Genomic DNA, 6,000 nt, shown 5'->3' on the forward strand with positions numbered 1-6,000 from the left:
TTTTATGTCAAAACACACTGAAATACTCCAAAACAGCTTAAAAAAAAAACTTAAAACAGTAAGGAACAACACTAGAAGTAATGGGTGATAATTTTCTACGAATTTTATGCAAAACACTAGTTACCACACAAAAACAACTCTTTTTGGGATTTTCAAAAACAATTTTTCAAATTTTTATGAATTTTCGGATTTTTATGTCAAAACACACTGAAATACTCCAAAACAGCTTAAAAAAAAATACTTAAAACAGTAAGGAACAACACTAGAAGTAATGGGTGATAATTTTCTACGAATTTTATGCAAAACACTAGTTACCCCCCCCCACACTTAAATCAAGCATTGTCCTCAATGTTTCAAGCATATACTCACACCAAAAACAAGCAAATAATAAACGACAAATAAACATGACAAATATGGCAAAGTAAAAACCAGACAGAGTAGAGTGTAAGAACGCAAATCTGGTTTTGGAGATAGTTGATCTTGTTGACTTTCCACAGCTTTGATCTTGAACTGGATTGGAATTGTACGGCGAAGCTTTTCTCTTTGGCGATGTTGCAATTCCTTATTTGTTCTCCAAGCAGATGTGGCAGCTTCTCTAGTTCTTCAGCTCGAACTCCTTGTGCTGGGTTGATTGTACGAGCTGCATTCTTCTCTGCTTGTTTCTTCTGTACGTTGTCTCCACATGCTGCTGGTATCATTTTCGCTTGCCTTATCTGTTCTTCAGGTAGATGTGGCAGCTTCTTTGGAAGTACATCAGCAGTGGAAGACGAGTACTCGAGAGCAATTTCTCCATGTCCTGCAAGTTAGAACAAAGACAAGGAAAAGGACATGGAGAATGCATGATATGAGATACTCTTGCTTTCAACCTTTATGATATGAAATACTTTTGCTCTGGATGGGTTGTTTGCAGGGGTATCCCAGGGAATGAGGAATACAGTGTGACTCGAGAGGGTTTGTTGGAAAGCCATTTTAGAGAGGATGAAGGGTTAAGTGAGGCTGAAAGTTGGGTGAGACTGCTTCACTTTGAAGTTTAACATTTATAGAATTTTCTTAATGGCTGGGAAGGCATTGTTCCATTACTCGTGTCGGCAAGCCTGGGATAATTTAACAGTAGTTTCCACGTGCATTCCGCTTCTCCAAAAAATTTCGACAGATTGCGCGTGATTTACGCAACGCAGATGTGCAAATTGACAGATGCTGACACGTCTCGATAAAGCAGAGGTCTCTTTAATATCCGGAATTTACGCTTCGAGTTCTGAGCTTCGTTGAGGGCAGAGATTGCATGTGACAAATGCTGACGAGGCTGAGATTGCATATGACAAGTGCTGACGAGGCTGAGAGAGACAGATGGTTGGAATCGGTGCTTCGACAGACTGCCCGTGATTTTCGCAAAGCTGAGTTGCGTGTGATGGATGCTGACAAGGCTGAGACAGTTGACACTCTTCGGTATCTGGAATTGGTGGTTTGTGAGCAAGCCCAACTTTTGAGAAAGCTGGCGCCTCTTCGATCTCCGAATGGCTTCTTCGATTTCTGAGCTCACCTCTTCGATCTCTGAAATCCCATCGCATGCTGATTTTTATAGAGGTATGCAGGACGTTCAAAGCACTCTTGAATTTCTGCCTGTAAAAACTCCCGTTTTGCACTTCTACGATCTTGACTTGTCCGATCTCCTCTTTCTTTAACACCTCTGAAAAATGTCTGGCCCTTCCGACCGTCGTTTTGACTTGAACCTTAGTGAAGGAGCAGCCCCTCCTTCTCCAGACAACATATGGCGCCCGTCCCTCATATCCCCTACTGGTCCTCTCACCGTTGGGGATTCGGTGATGAAAAATGACATGACTGCTGCGGTGGTGGCCCGAAACCTTGTCACCCCCAGAGATAATAGACTACTCGCTAGACGGTCTGATGAATTGGCGGTTAAGGAGTCTCTGGCTCTTAGCGTGCAGTGTGCGGGTTCTGTGTCCAACATGGCCCAACGCCTATTTGCTCGAACCCGTCACGTTGAATCGTTAGTGGCTGAAATACAGAGTCTCAAAGAGGAGATTAGAGGACTCAAGCATGAAAATAAACAATTGCACAAGCTTGCACACAATTATGCCACAAACATGAAGAGGAAAATTGACCAGCTGCAGGAAAATGATGGTCAGATTTTACTTGATCACCGGAGGTTTGTGGGTTTGTTCCAACAGCATCTGCCTTCGTCTTCTGGGGCGGCACCGCGTAGTGAAGCTCCAACTGATCAACCTCCGATACCTCCTCCTTCCGTGGCCCCACCGACTGCTGAGACTCCGCCGACTACTGCAACTCCGCCGACTACTGCGACCTCTCCCAATCAGCCTTTGTGAAGGCTCCCTCTTTGTAATTTCTTGCTTAATGTTCCCTTTTTTTTTTTTCATGAAAAAGAATGTAAGAATATCTTGCATATCTATCAATGTTTCAAAAATAAACCCACACCCAAAAATAATTAAAGAAACAAAAATAAAAAAATGACAATCATGGCAAAATAAAAATGCAGAAAAGTGAAGGTTTTTAGAAACGCAAAACTGATTGTAGAGCGATTCATAGATCTTCCTTTTTTTGAATACATGGGTTGCCTCCCAAGAAGCGCTTTCTTTAACGTCTTGCAGCCGGACGATACTTCCTTCTAAACTTGGATAGGGCCCATAGCATGGAATTGATCCTTGAATGGACGGTGATACTTGACGTGATCCGGCAATGGTTTAAATTCTAGTGTAGGTGCCTGAATCATCAAAATCAACAAGTTAGTATATACTAAAATCGAAATTGGAGAAGATGGCTTACTTGCTTTGTCCGACAAGAACTCAATGACAAACACCACATTTTTGAAAGTTTCAGGGATATTGGACTTGGCCAGATTGAATGTGATGGTTGGGACTTGTCCCATGTCATAAAATTCAACTTCTTTAGGAATGGTTGTCTCAAGCACATCCTCTTTGATGCATTCTAGACATTCCCCATCCACTTCTTTCTCTTGATTCTTTGGAAAGGTTTCAAAGATGCCTTTCTCACCCTCTTCTTCCTTGGATTGCATGATCCTGCAAGGAATAAAGACATTTAGTGGAACGGGGTCAGGACAAATTGAATTTGGGCTTACCTTGGTTGTAGTGGACTGCATAGAGGGCATATGGGGCTGCGGCAAGGGTGTTGGGGCTAGGGTAGGCTGCAGCAATGGTGGTTCTTCCTTTGCCGTGGCCTTGTTATCCTCCTCTTCTTCGAGCAGTAACTGTTCATCCATGTTTTGGCTTGGTTTGGACATCTTGGGTTCATCTCCAACCTCTATGCCACTTTCCAAGTTGATAGCTTCAATAATTTCAACAGTTGAGTCAGTTACTTCACTTTGTTCTTGCATTTGCCCCATGAATTCCGCGATCTCTCCCATTTGATTCTTCAATTCGCTCATCACTTGGGCTTGATTTTGTGATTCCTGCGTCAAAGAAGTTAGTACATCAAGAATTTGAGCACAATCTATTGACGAACCTGAATTTGATTGGAATTGTTGCGGGGCAGGTTGTGGTGGCTGCATAGGCGTTGTATAGAACTCCTCATATGGCTGCCAATATTCTCCTTGTTGAGCCTCCTTGGCTTGATTTTGTGAGCCCTGCGCCAAAGAATTTAATTCATTAAGAATTTGTTCATAATTTATTGACGAACTTGAGTTTGGTTGGGTATATTGTGTATGAGGTTGTGGTGGCTGAGCAGGGCTTGAATAGAACTCATTATATGGCTGCCAATATCCTTCGTGTTGAACTGGTTGAGGTTCCCACCACATAGTGTTTGAATGATCCCTCCAATCTGAATTATACGTGTTGGAAAACAAGTTGTTCATTGATTGATTATGATCATGATAACTCTCCCAACTCCTTTGTGGATGTTGATCTGCTTGATATCCTTGCGTATAGGACACATCGAATGTATGGGTGCTTTGTATTGTGGTCCTTTCGATGTACTGTGACAATTGAGAAGTAAGAATTGCCATTTGAGCTTGAAGATTAGCAATTGCCATGTCTTACTTCTTTTAGTACCTGATATCAAAGAAATAAAACTAAATCAAATATCATAAGTAAACAAAACAGGGTAATTATAAAAAATAAAAAAAATAAAATAAAAAATAAAATAAAATAAAAAAAATAAAATAAAATAAAAATAAAAATAAAAATAAATAAAAAAAACTAAACAATTTAAACAAGACTCAAGACAAGGGATTAGCAACTTTGCTAATCCCCGGCAACGGCGCCAAAATTTGATGCGTAAAATAAGTTAACACACAAAATTAAACCCTCTTTTTATCAAATGTAGTAAAGTATGTAAGTAGGGATCGTTCTAGGCCGGGGATTAGGAGGGATTGCTAAACACTTGAAAACTGACTTAAAAACATAAAAACGAAATTTAAAACACTAAACTAGACTCAAAGAATGCAAAACTATACTTTAAAATACTTAAACAAACATAAAACTCAAAACAGCAACCTAATGACTCAAAACTGCCTAAAAACCACTTTCTGGGCAGTTTTGAGAACCTAACAAGAACTTGGACGAAGTTGGATGAAAACTTGAATCAAAACACTTACAAACACAAATCAAAACACTTTCTAACTAATCTAAGACTTCAAAATAAAGGGGGATTTGTTTTGGACGAAAATTGAAAACAAAACAGAAACTTTAAAACAAAACAGATTGTAAAACGTTTTTGGATGAAAAGGATGGATAAAAGGCTAGTTAGGAGGTTCTTCTCCACACATGACACACTTGCAAACAAAATGATTTTCAGTTGTTCTTTCAATAAATTATGAAACTCAACACCCCAAGTTAATTAGATACGCTTAAATTAACCTTCAAGTTCTCCTTAAGTTAATGAATTGGATGGAAAAGCGCATACAACAATTCAAAGCATTCCTCAAAGGTTCCTTACGTGATCAGCACAATAAAGATACAATCAAGAATCATGAAGCACAATGAGAACTATAAATGTTGACGAGGCATTCGTTACTATGATGAGCATGAAACTAGTGCCAAGAATTCATTCAACGCGATCGTTTTCAAGCGACCTTCACTACTTGTGATTATAAGATTGTAACTATTAGGTGAAACTCCCTCATAATCTAGCATCATATTCATGCATGAAAACTAAGCGTGCACTCTCAATCAACATACACAAATAAGTTATCAATCAAGTAGATGAACGAATTGAATCCGCAACTTATGAAATAACAACTGAATGTAATCAAATCATATTGCAAGCATGTACATGGTTTCGAATCACCCCCTAACTAAGAGGGGTTTAGTTCCTCATACTCACAAAGCAAAGATACATAAAATTAGACATTAAAATCAAAGGAAAGAAAACACCTAAAATGCTCCAACTTGGTAGCAAGTGCATCCAAGATTCCTCCTTTCCCTTGCTTGCGGCATGAAGCTTGTGGACAGATTTTTGGTTGGATTTATGGTGTAGAATGGATGGGGAATTTTGTGGAAGGGTTTAGGGTGAGAGTGGAAGAGTGTTTGATGGTTGGGGAGTGGTAGAGAACTAGGCAAAGAGGGTGGAAGAAGGTGGAGTGGCTGTTATGTTTTCTAGGCACTAGAATGGTGTTTTTGGGGTGTTTTGCTTCCTAGGGTGTGTATGGACGAATTTCTGTCATAAAATGATGAATATGGGGGATTCTCCTTTGGCCAAGGGGTGTAAACATGTATTTATAGGCCCCAAAAACCTTAGAAAATCAGGTTAGGTTAAGGATGAAATGCATGGCAATTTGTGTGTGTGATGTGCAATGGTCCAAGGGTTAAAATGAAGTGATGATGCAAAGTGTGAAGGGTAAAATGGAGTGGTCTTGTAGCTAGGGGGCATGAATGATTGTGTACATTGCATAGAGATGGAAAGGGAGGTGAAAATGTGTCAATAAATGGGTCAAAGGTGCAGCAACATGTGGTACACAAGGCATGGGATTCCAAATGTGAATGATGGAGCATCAATTGGTGCATGTAA

The sequence above is a fragment of the Malus domestica genome, chromosome 15 (assembly GCF_042453785.1).
Source record: "Malus domestica chromosome 15, GDT2T_hap1".
Lineage (NCBI taxonomy): Eukaryota > Viridiplantae > Streptophyta > Magnoliopsida > Rosales > Rosaceae > Malus > Malus domestica.